This window comes from Arachis ipaensis, chromosome B4 (genome assembly GCF_059453495.1).
Source record: "Arachis ipaensis isolate K30076 ecotype BB chromosome B4, ASM5945349v1, whole genome shotgun sequence".
Taxonomy (NCBI): Eukaryota; Viridiplantae; Streptophyta; class Magnoliopsida; order Fabales; family Fabaceae; genus Arachis; species Arachis ipaensis.
This window is the reverse complement of record NC_142439.1, coordinates 82,957,689-82,969,572: the sequence shown is the minus strand read 5'-3', so window position 1 is coordinate 82,969,572 and position 11,884 is coordinate 82,957,689. Positions and strand designations below refer to the sequence as shown.

At 38.5% G+C, this 11,884-nt stretch overlaps 1 non-coding gene across 1 annotated transcript; it reads right to left on the bottom strand.

The window, feature by feature from the left end:
• Window positions 1–631: 631 nt before the first annotated feature.
• On the bottom strand, window positions 632–739 carry LOC148568155 (small nucleolar RNA R71). Its single transcript, XR_015882404.1, has one exon. It is a non-coding gene; the product is annotated as a small nucleolar RNA R71 (small nucleolar RNA).
• Between the last annotated feature and the right edge of the window lie 11,145 nt (window positions 740–11,884).

Genomic DNA, 11,884 nt, shown 5'->3' with positions numbered 1-11,884 from the left:
TTTCCTTCTTCTATTCTTACTTTCTTCTACTCACATAAAGGAACCTCTCTCTACTAAGGCAAAGAGGATCCCTATTATTTTCTGTTCTCTTCTTTTTCATATGAGCAGGAACAAGGATAAGAACATTCTTGTTGAAGCTGATCCTGAACCTGAAAGAACTCTGAAGAGGAAGCTAAGGGAAGCTAAAGCACAACTCTCTGGAGAAAATCTGACAGAAATTTTCGAAAAAGAAGAAGATATGGCCGAAAATAATAACAATGCAAGGAGGATGCTTGGTGACTTCACTGCACCTAATTCCAATTTACATGGAAGAAGCATCTCAATTCATGCCATTGGAGCAAACAATTTTGTGCTTAAACCTTAATTAGTTTCTCTGATGCAACAGAACTGCAAGTTTCATGGACTTCCATCTGAAGATCCTTTTCAGTTCTTGACTGAATTCTTGCAGATCTGTGATACTGTTAAGACCAATGGGGTTGATCCCGAGGTCTACAGGCTTATGCTTTTCCCGTTTGCTGTAAGAGACAGAGCTAGAATATGGTTAGACTCTCAACCTAAGGATAGCCTGAACTCTTAGGATAAGCTGGTCACGGCTTTCTTAGCCAAGTTCTTTCCTCCTCAAAAGCTTAGTAAGCTTAGAGTGGATGTTCAAACCTTCAGACAGAAAGAAGGTGAATCCCTCTATGAAGCTTGGGAGAGATATAAGCAACTGACCAAAAGGTGTCCTTCTGACATGCTTTCAGAATGGACCATCCTGGATATATTCTATGATGGTCTGTCTGAACTATCAAAGATGTCACTGGACCATTCTGCAGGTGGATCCATTCACCTAAAGAAAATGCCTGCAGAAGCTCAAGAACTCATTGACATGGTTGCAAATAACCAGTTCATGTACACTTCTGAAAGGAATCCTGTGAATAATGGGACGCCTATGAAGAAGGGAATTCTTGAAATTGATACTCTGAATGCCATATTAGCTCAAAACAAAATATTGACTCAGCAAGTCAATATGATTTCTCAGAGTCTGAATGGAATGCAAGCTGCATCCAACAGTACTCAAGAGGCATCTTCTGAGGAAGAAGCTTATGATCCTGAGAACCCTGCAATAGCAGAGATAAATTACATGGGTGAACCCTATGGAAACACCTATTATCCTTCATGGAGAAATCACCCAAATCTCTCATGGAAGGATCAACAAAAGCCTCAACAAGGCTTTAATAATGGTGGAAGAAACAGGTTTAGCAATAGTAAACCTTTTCCATCATCCACTTAGCAACAGACAGAGAACTCTGAGCAGAATCCATCTAACTTAGCAAATATAGTCTCTGATCTATCTAAGGCCACTTTAAGTTTCATGAATGAAACAAGGTCCTCCATTAGAAATCTGGAGGCACAAGTGGGCCAGCTGAATAAAAGGGTCACTGAAACACCTCCCAGTACTCTCCCAAGCAATATAGAAGAGAATCCAAAATGAGAGTGCAAGGCCATTGGTATAACCAAACTGGCCGAACCTACAAAGGAGGGAGAGGACGTGAATCCTAGTGAGGAAGACCTCCTGGGACGTTCAGTGATCAATAAGGAGTTTCCCTCTAAGGAATCAAAGGAATCTGAGACTCATCTAGAGACCATAGAGATTCCATTGAACTTCCTTCTGCCCTTCATGAGCTCTGATGAGTATTCTTCTTCTGAAGAGAATGAGGATGTTACTGAAGAGCAAGTTGCCAAGTACCTTGGTACAATCATGAAGCTGAATCCCAAATTATTTGGTAATGAGACTTGGGAAGATGAACCTCCCTTGCTCACCAATGAACTGAGTGATCTGGATCAACTGAGATTGCCTCAGAAGAAACAGGATCCTGGAAAGTTCTTAATACCTTGTACCATAGGCACCATGACCTTTGAGAAGGCTCTATGTGACCTTGGGTCAGGGATAAACCTCATGTCCCTCTCTGTAATGGTGGAACTGGGAATCTTTGAGGTGCAAGCTGCCAGAATCTCATTAGAGATGGCAGACAACTCAAGAAGACAGGCTTATGGACTAGTGGAGGACGTGTTAGTAAAGGTTGAAGGCCTTTACATCCCTGCTGATTTCATAATCACTAGACACTGGGAAGGATGAGGATGAATCCATCATCCTAGGAAGACCCTTCCTAGCCACAGCAAGAGCTGTGATTGATGTGGACAGAGGAGAGTTGGTCCTTCAACTGAATGAGGACTACCTTGTGTTTAAAACTCAAGGATCTCCTTCTGTAACCATGGAGAGGAAGCATGAAAAGCTTCTCTCACTGCAGAGTCAACCAAAGCCCCCACAGTCAAACTCTAAATTTGGTGTTGGGAGGCCACAACCAAATTCTAAGTTTGGTGTTGAACCCCCACAACAAACTCTAAGTTTGGTGTTGGGAGGTCTCAACCTTGCTCTGATTATCTGTGAGGCTCCATGAGAGCTCACTGTCAAGCTATTGACATTAAAGAAGCGCTTGTTGGGAGGTAACCCAATGTTATTTAATCAATTTTATTTTATTTTCTCTTTGTTATTTCATGTTTTATTAGGTTGATGATCATGTGAAGTCATAAAAACTATTGAAACATCAAAAACAGAATGAAAAACAGCATTGAAAATAGTACACCCTGTAGGAAGGGCTTACTAGCATTTAAACGCCAGTAAGGAGCATCTGGCTGGCGTTTAATGCCAGAACAGAGCATGAAACTAGTGTTAAATGCCAGAAATAAGCAGTAGTCTGGCATTTAAATGCCAGGATTGCACCCAGAGGAAGGCTGGCGTTAAACGCCAGAAACAAGCATCAGACTGGCGTTTAACGCCAGAAACATGCACCATACTGGCGTTCAACGCCAGAAACATGCTATAGACTGGCGTTGAACGCCCAAAACAAGCTAGGAAGTGGCGTTTAACGCCAGAAACATGCTATAGTCTGGCGTTAAACACCAGGATTGCATGTATAGGACGTTTTACACGTCTAAAGGGTGCAGGGATGAAAAAAAATCCTCAAACACCTCAGGATCTATGGACCCCACAGGATCCCCACCTACTTCTTCTCTCCTCTTCACACCTTTCCATAACTCTCTTCCCCAAATACCCCTCACCAATCAACTCAATCACTCTTCCCCATCATCTCTTCACCAATCACATCCATCCTCTCTTCCCCAAAAACCCCACCTACCTTTACATTCAACATAATTTCCCTCCCAAACCCTAAACCCCTCCCCACTCCTATATAAACCCCTCATTCCCTCTTCATTTTCACACAACAAAACCCTCTCTTCTTTCCCTTGGCCGAAACCATCTCTCTCTCCCTCTCCTCCATTTTTCTTCTTCTTCTACTTCTTTCCTTCTTCTTTTGTTCAGGGACGAGCAAACATTTTAAGTTTGGTGTGGTAAAAGCATAGCTTTTTGTTTTTCCATAACCATTTATGGCACCTAAGACCAGAGAAACCTCTAGAAAGAGGAAAGGGAAGGCAATTGCTTCCACCTCTGAGTCATAGAAGATGGAGAGACTCATCTCAAAGGTCCATCAAAACCACTTCTATGAAGTTGTGGCCAAGAAGAAAGTGATCCCTGAGGTTCCTTTCAAGCTCAAGGAGAATGAGTATCCGGAGATCCGACTTGAAATCCAAAGAAGAGGATGGGAAGTTTTCACCAACCCCATTCAACAAGTCGGAATCCTAATGGTTCAAGAGTTCTATGCAAACGCATGGATCACTAGGAACCATGATCAAAGTGTGAACCCGAATCCAAAGCATTGGCTCACCATGGTTCGGGGAAAATACTTAGATTTAAGTCCGGAAAATGTAAGGCTGCCGTTCAACTTGCCAATGATGGAAGAGAACGCACGCCCCTACACAAGAAGGGTCAACTTTGATCAAAGGTTGGACCAAGTCCTCATAGACATATGTGAGGAAGGAGCTCAATGGAAAATTGACTCAAGAGGCAAGCCGGTTCAATTAAGAAGGCATGACCTCAAACCAGTGGCTAGGGGATGGCTAGAGTTCATTCAATGCTCAATCATTCCTACTAGTAACTGGTCTGAAGTTACTATAGACCGGGCCATCATGATCCATAGTATCATGATTGGAGAAGAGGTGGAAGTTCATGAGATTATACCTCAAGAACTCTACAAGGTAGCTGACAAGTCCTCCACTTGGGTAAGGTTAGCCTTTCTTCACCTCATATGATACCTCTGCAATTCGGCTAGAATTGACATAGAGGGAGATATCCTCATTGAAGAGGATAAACTCATCACTAAGAAAAGGATTGAGCAAATAAGAGATCATGGACCTCAACATGAGCATGAGGAGATTCCTCACCATGAAATCCCTGAGATGCCTCAGGGGATGCACTTTTCTCCACAGAATTATTGGGAACAAATCAACACTTCCCTAGGAGAATTAAGTTCCAACATGGGACAACTAAGGGTGGAGCATCAAGAGTACTCCATCATCCTCCATGAAATTAGAGAATATCAAATAGCTATGAGTGAAGAGCAAGAAAGACAAGGAAGAGACATAGAGGAGCTCAAGAGCACCATTGGTTCTTCAAGAAGAGGAAGACGCCACCCTCACTAAGGTAGACTCATTCCTTAATCTCCTTGTCTATTTATTTTCTGTTTTTCGATTTTGGAGCTTTATGTTTTATTTATGTTTGTGCCTTTACTATATGATCACTAGTGTCTAAGTGTCTATGCCTTAAAGTTATGAATATGAATCCATCACCTCTCTTGAATAAAAAATATTTTAATTACAAAAGAACAAGAAGTACATGGTTTCGAATTCATCCTTGAAACTAGTTTAATTATTTTGATGTGGTGACAATACTTTTTGTTTTCTGAATGAATGCTTGAACAGTGCATGTCTTTTGAAGTTTTTGTTTATGAATGTTAAATATGTTGGCTCTTGAAAGAATGATGAAAAGGAGACATGTTATTTGATAATCTGAAAAATCATAAAAATGATTCTTGAAGCAAGAAAAAGCAGTGAATACAAAACCTTGCAGAAAAAAAAAGAGAAAAAAAATTGCGAAAAAAAGAGAAAAAGAAAAAGAAAAAGCAAGTAGAAAAAGCCAAAAGCTCTTTAAACCAAAAGGTAAGAGCAAAAAGCCAATAGCCCTTAAAACCAAAAGGCAAGGGTAAATAAAAAGGATCCAAGGCTTTGAGCATCAGTGGATAGGAGGGCCTAAAGGAATAAAATCCTGGCCTAAGCGGCTAAACCAAGCTGTCCCTAACCATGTGCTTGTGGCGTGAAGGTGTCAAGTGAAAACTTGAGACTGAGCGGTTAAAGTCAAGGTCCAAAGCAAAAACAGAGTGTGCTTAAGAACCCTGGACACCTCTAATTGGGGACTTTAGCAAAGCTGAGTCACAATCTGAAAAGGTTCACCCAGTTATGTGTCTGTGGCATTTATGTATCCGGTGGTAATACTGGAAAACAAAGTGCTTAGGGCCACGGCCAAGACTCATAAATTAGCTGTGTTCAAGAATCAACATACTGAACTAGGAGAATCAATAACACTATCTGAACTCTGAGTTCCTATAGATGCCAATCATTCTGAACTTCAATGGATAAAGTGAGATGCCAAAACTATTAAAGAGGCAAAAAGCTACAAGTCCCGCTCATCTGATTAGAGCTAAGTTTCATTGATATTTTGGAATTTATAGTATATTCTCTTCTTTTTATCCTATTTGATTTTCAGTTGCTTGGGGACAAGCAATAATTTAAGTTTGGTGTTGTGATGAGCGGATAATTTATACGCTTTTTGGCATTGTTTTTACATAGTTTTCAGTGAAATTTAGTTAGTTTTTAGTATATTTTTATTAGTTTTTAATTAAAATTCACATTTCTGGACTTTACTATGAGTTTGTGTGTTTTTCTGTGATTTGAGGTATTTTCTGGCTGAAATTGAGGGACCTGAGCAAAAATCAGATTCAGAGGTTGAAGAAGGATTGCAGATGCTGTTGGATTCTGACCTCCCTGCACTCAAAGTAGATTTTTTTGAGCTACAGAACTCCAAATTGCACGCTCTTAATTGCGTTGGAAAGTAGACATCCAGATCCTTCCAGCAATATATAATAGTTCATACTTTGATTAAGGATAGATGACGTAAACGGGTGTTGAACGCCAGTTCTATGCTGCATTCTGGAGTCAAACGCCAGAAACAGGTTGCAAAGTGGAGTTAAACGCCAGAAACAGGTTACAAACTGGCGTTCAACTCCAAGAAAGACCTCTACACGTGTAAAGCTCAATGCTCAGCCCAAGCACACACCAAGTGGGCCCCAGAAGTGGATTTCTGTATCATTTACTCAATTCTACAAACCCTAGTAACTAGTTTAGTATAAATAGGACTTTTTACTATCTTCGAAACATCTTTAGTTTCATATTTTGATCCTTTGATCACGTTTTGGGGGCTGGCCATTCGGCCATGCCTGGACCTTATCACTCATGTATTTTCAATGGTAGAGTTTCTACACACCATAGATTAAGGTGTGGAGCTCTGCTGTTCCTCAAAGATTAATGCAAAGTACTACTGTTTTTCTATTCAATTCAACTTATTCCGCTTCTAAGATATTCATTCGCACTTCAATATGATGGATGTGATGATCGTGACAGTCATTATCATTTCCAAATTATGAACGCGTGCCTGACAACCACTTCCGTTCTATTTTAGATTGAATGGATATCTCTTGGATATCTAATACAGGGGACCGAGTCCGAGTTATTAGTGTCTTCGTGGTATAAGTTAGAACCCATGGACGGCCATTCTTGAGAATCCGGAAAGTCTAAACCTTGTCTGTGGTATTCCGAGTAGGATTCAGGGATTGAATGATTGTGACGAGCTTCAAACTCGCGAGTGCTGGGCGTAGTGACAGACGCAAAAGGATCAATGGATCCTATTCCAGTATGATCGAGAACTGACAGATGATTAGCCATGCAGTGACAGCACATTGGACCATTTTCACTGAGAGGACAGGTGGCCATTGACAACGGTGATGCCTAACATACAGCTTGCCATGGAAAGGAGTAGGAAGGATTGGATGAAGACAGCAGGAAAGCAGAGGTTCAGAGGGACGAAAGCATCTCTATACGCTTATCTGAAATTCTCACCAATGAATTACATAAGTACCACTATCCTATTTTATATTTTATTTATCTTTTACTTATCAATTCATAAAATCAGTTGAATCCGCCTGACTGAGATTTACAAGGTGACCATAGCTTGCTTCAATCCGACAATCTCCGTGGGCTCGACCCTTACTCACGTAAGGTTTACTACTTGGACGACCCAGTGCACTTGCTGGTTAGTTGTACGAAGTTGTGAAATAGAATTAAGAACATGAACGTGCTATTGAGTTTGTAGTGCCGTTACCAAGGAAGGAATGATCACGATTTCGCACACCATACGCGTACGCGTGGATTGAGAAATTCCACCTCCAAGCCAAAAACCCGTGAGTTGTGTGAACGCTGTGCGCGCATTGTGCCTTTGGCACAAAACCACTGACGCGTATGCGTACATGACGCATACGCGTCACTCTCGAAAAAAAAAAACCATCGACGCGCGCGCACCATGCGCGCGTACGCATGGATTTGCACCCTGTTTTTCTCTTTTCTCCTTTCTCCTTTCTTCTTCTTTCTTCTTTTCTTCTTCTTTCTTTCTACCTTTCTTCTTCCTCTCTTGAAAATTTTTTTTAATAAAATAATAAATAAATAAATAAAATAAATAAATAAATAAATAAATAAAATGCTGAAATTTTTTTCTTTTCTTCCATTTTCTTTTGTCTATTGCATTTGCATACTTTTATTCTTTGCATTTTAATTTTGTTTCTATAGTTTGTTTTCATTTTATTTTCTAAGTTTCTCATTTTAATAATGGTGTTGCATTCTTATACTCAATCGTTGAGAATTTCTTGCATTATTTTTGTGCCTTTTGACTTGTTTGATATTGTTGGGTGATGAAACTTTAAATCAATGCTTAATCTTGTATGACACTTGCGTCTTTGTGCATTGATATGACCTCTTATTGTCTTCATAACCCACCTTTTCTTGTTTGAACTTGATGCTCAATATGCTCTTCATGCTTTGACTTTACTCTTGCATCAAGTATTAGTTAATATGTCATTAGCTTATATTGCTTTCTCACTTACATGCGTAGCTAACATGTAGTGAGAACCTTACCCTGATTTGGCATTCGCCCCCGCCTATGTTATCTTTGCTTTGATATCTTTGTTGTAGGCTTAATTTTCTTTCTTTTTCTCTCCTTTTAGGTTGGCCACCAAGAAAGGAGGAAAAGGAAAAGCTTTTAAATGGGGCAATAAACAAGTCATTCGCACAATCTTTTGACGGAGCTCATCAATTGTAGCAACCCATCCACCTTGCTCTTCTTTGCATACACCGAGGACGGTGCAATCTTCAAGTGTGGGGGGGTCGTCTGACCGATCTCCATGGGTAACAATTTCTTTTTCAACACCAATTTTTTCGTTAGATAGTTGTTGCATTGCATGATAGGTTGCATGTTAGTTAGAATTTGTACATATTTTTACCACTTCTTTCCTATTAGGACTACTTGGTTAGGGTGATGATTTCTTTTCCAAGAAATTGTTTTTAGGGAACCCTACCAATTTGAAAACATTTTTTGTTGAACTTGCTTGAAAGAATTTATTTTGGAACATGGTTTTGAGCTAAGAACACAAGCTTGTGAGATTTGAACCTAATGGTATGGTTACATCTTATAACCACTTATTTTTCCTTCTTGTGTGCATTGTTCTCTTTCTATGATTGTGATCTTTGATTTGTTCAATTCTTTATATCCATTATTTTGTATATTCATGCATTTATATGATTGAGGCCATTATTTCATCTAGCTCACTTACCCAAATAGCCTTACCCTTTATCTTCCATTGTTAGCCAATTTGAGCCTATGCTTAACCCACTTTGTTCATAATTTTAGCACATTACAAGCCTTAAAGCGGAAAACAATAAAAGTCCTTAATTTGGATCTTTGATTAGCTTATACTAGTGTGTGTGTGTGTGTGTGTGTCATTTAAGTGTGGGAAATCTTGGAACATTGGGTAAATAAAAGGGTAGTTTTGTATTTTTGTTGTAAATATTGAGAATTGGGTACATGCTCATGTGTAATGAATGTAAAACCTTATGAATTGATGATCTTGTATATAGAAAAAAAATGAGAAAAAGGAAAAGGAAAAGAAAAAAACAATATGGAAAAGAAAAGAAAAAAATATAGAAAAAAGAAAGAAACAAAGAAAAAGAAAGAAATAAAAGGGGGCAAAATGCCCCAAAGCAAAGCTCAATAAGGGTCAATGCATAAAGTTGTGAAATGAAAAGGAATACATGAGTATGTGAAAAAGTGAGAAAAATGGGTAGTTAGGATAGCTTTGAAATTGTATAGGATGTCATAGGTTAGGTGGGAAGTTTAAGCTTATCAAAGATTCAAATTTCATGCTCACTTAACCATATATGCATCCTACCTTGACCCTAGCCCCATTACAACCTATGAAAAGACCTTATGATACTTGTATGCATGCATTGAATAAATGTTAATTGTTAGAAGAAGAACAAATCTTAGAAAGCATGATTAGGGGAGAATTGAGAGAATCGACCCTACACACTTGAGTGACTAGAGTGCAAACACTTCCGGTGAGGGTTCGATGCTCAATTCCTTGATTCCCGGCTTTCATGAGCATTCTTCTTGCAAGTCTACTTGAACTTCATTTTGATATTTAAATTGGTAGGATTCATGAGTCGTCATAGGACCTTAACCCTACTTGTGCATGTATGTCTTGGAGATTGAATTATTTTTAACCAAGTAGGTAGAATCATTTTGCATTTAGTTGTATTCATATAGATAGACACATATAGTTTAGGTTGCATTTAGATTAGCTCACATTGAATAAATGTTGATACCCTTTGCTTTCTCTTGGTTTAAGCATGAGGACATACTGGGTTTAAGTGTGGGGAGGTTGATAAACCCCATTTGTAGGGTTTTTCTTGTATGGAATTTAGAGGGTTTTGTCAACCTTTCTCCCATTTATCCAATGAAATAGCATGATTTTGTAAATTCTCCTTTAATTGTGCTTAAGAGTGAAAACATGCTTTTTAGGTCCTTAATTGTTTAATCTTGATTTACCTTTGATTCCATTAGATGCCTTGATATGTTTGTTAAGTGATTTCAGATTTAGGAGGCAAAGGTTGGATCAAGGGAATGAAGGAAAAGCATGTAAAAATGGAGAACTCATGAAGAAATGAAGGAATCGCAAAAGCTGTCAAGCCGACCTCTTCGCACTTAAATGACCATAACTTGAGCTACAGAGGTCCAAATTATGCGGTTCTAGTTGCGTTGGAAAGCTAACATCTGGGGCTTCGAAACGATATAAGATTTGCCATATTTTCTACACGTATGGTGATGCGTACGCGCACTATACGTGCACACATTGTTGCTGCCATATGATCCACTTAAAGCAATACGTGGCCAGCGAATTCTAAAGCCTTGTGGGCCCAATCCAACTCATTTCTGATGCTATTTAAGCCAAGGATTGAAGGGAAATCAACATACTTTACATACTTTTGATGATTAGTTTAGTTTAGGTTAGTTTTAGAGAGAGAAGCTCTCACTTCTCTCTAGGATTAGGATTAGGTTTTAGATCTAGATTAGGAACTCTTAGATCTAGTTTAATTTCATACTTTGATTTACTTTTCCTTTACAATTTCTAGTTATTCTTCTTCTCCTCTCTCTAATTTTGTATTTCATTCTTGTGATTCTCTACTTTTATGTTCATGCACTTTTGTTTCTTCTATTTTCATTTCAATGCAATTTATGTTTTCATGTTCCTTTATTGTTCATTTGATTTGTTGTTGTTTAATTTCTTGCAATTAAGTAGTGTAGATTTACTTTCCTTACACTTTTTACTATGCTTTCCTTTTATGCCTTCCAAGTATTTGATAAAATACTTGGTTGGATTTTAGAGTAGATTTTAGTGCTCTTGGCTTGGGAAGGTAACTTAGGAACTCTTAAGTTACTAATGTCCAAGTGATTGACGATTGGGAGCCATTAACTCTAGATCTCACTAATTGATTTAGTGGAGAACTAGGACTTATGGTCTTGGATTGACATAGCTTACTTGACTTTCCTTTATTAGTTAGAGGATGACTTAGTGGGGTTGATCCTTGCCAATTCTCATGTTGTGGTTAGTGATTAGGATAGAGATCCTTGACCACCAAACCTTGCCAAGGCCTTTTTGTTATTTGAATTTCATTACCATTTACCTTTCATGTCTAATATCTCAAAAACCCCAAACATAGCTCCATAACCAATAACAAGGCACTTTATTACAATTCCTAGAGAGAACGACCCGAGGTTTAATACTTCGATTTATAGATTTTAGGGGTTTGTACTTGTGACAAACAAATTTTTGTATGAAAGGATTATTGTTGGTTTAGAAACTATATTGCAACAAGCTTTCATTTGTGAAATTCTAAACCACACAAAAGTCTTCTCATCACCGATACTCTCACATGGCCCACTTAAAGGCAAAACGTTGGGGGCGATTTCTGAGCTGTCCAGGACCATCAATGGCTTCAATCATGTAAATAAATGTATATACAAAATAATGGACATAAAGAATCAAACAAATCAAAGATTACACCCATAGGAAGAGAATAATGCACACAAGAATGAGAGTAAGTGGTCATGTATGATGTAACCACACAATTAGGATCAAATCTCACATGCTTGTGTTCTTTGCTCAAAACATGATCCACAAGTATATAATTCAAACAAGTTCTAAAAAAATTTTTTTTCAACCAATTGGGTGGTACCCTAAAAATGAATTTCTTGGAAATTTTCATCATATTGACTAATCTTATT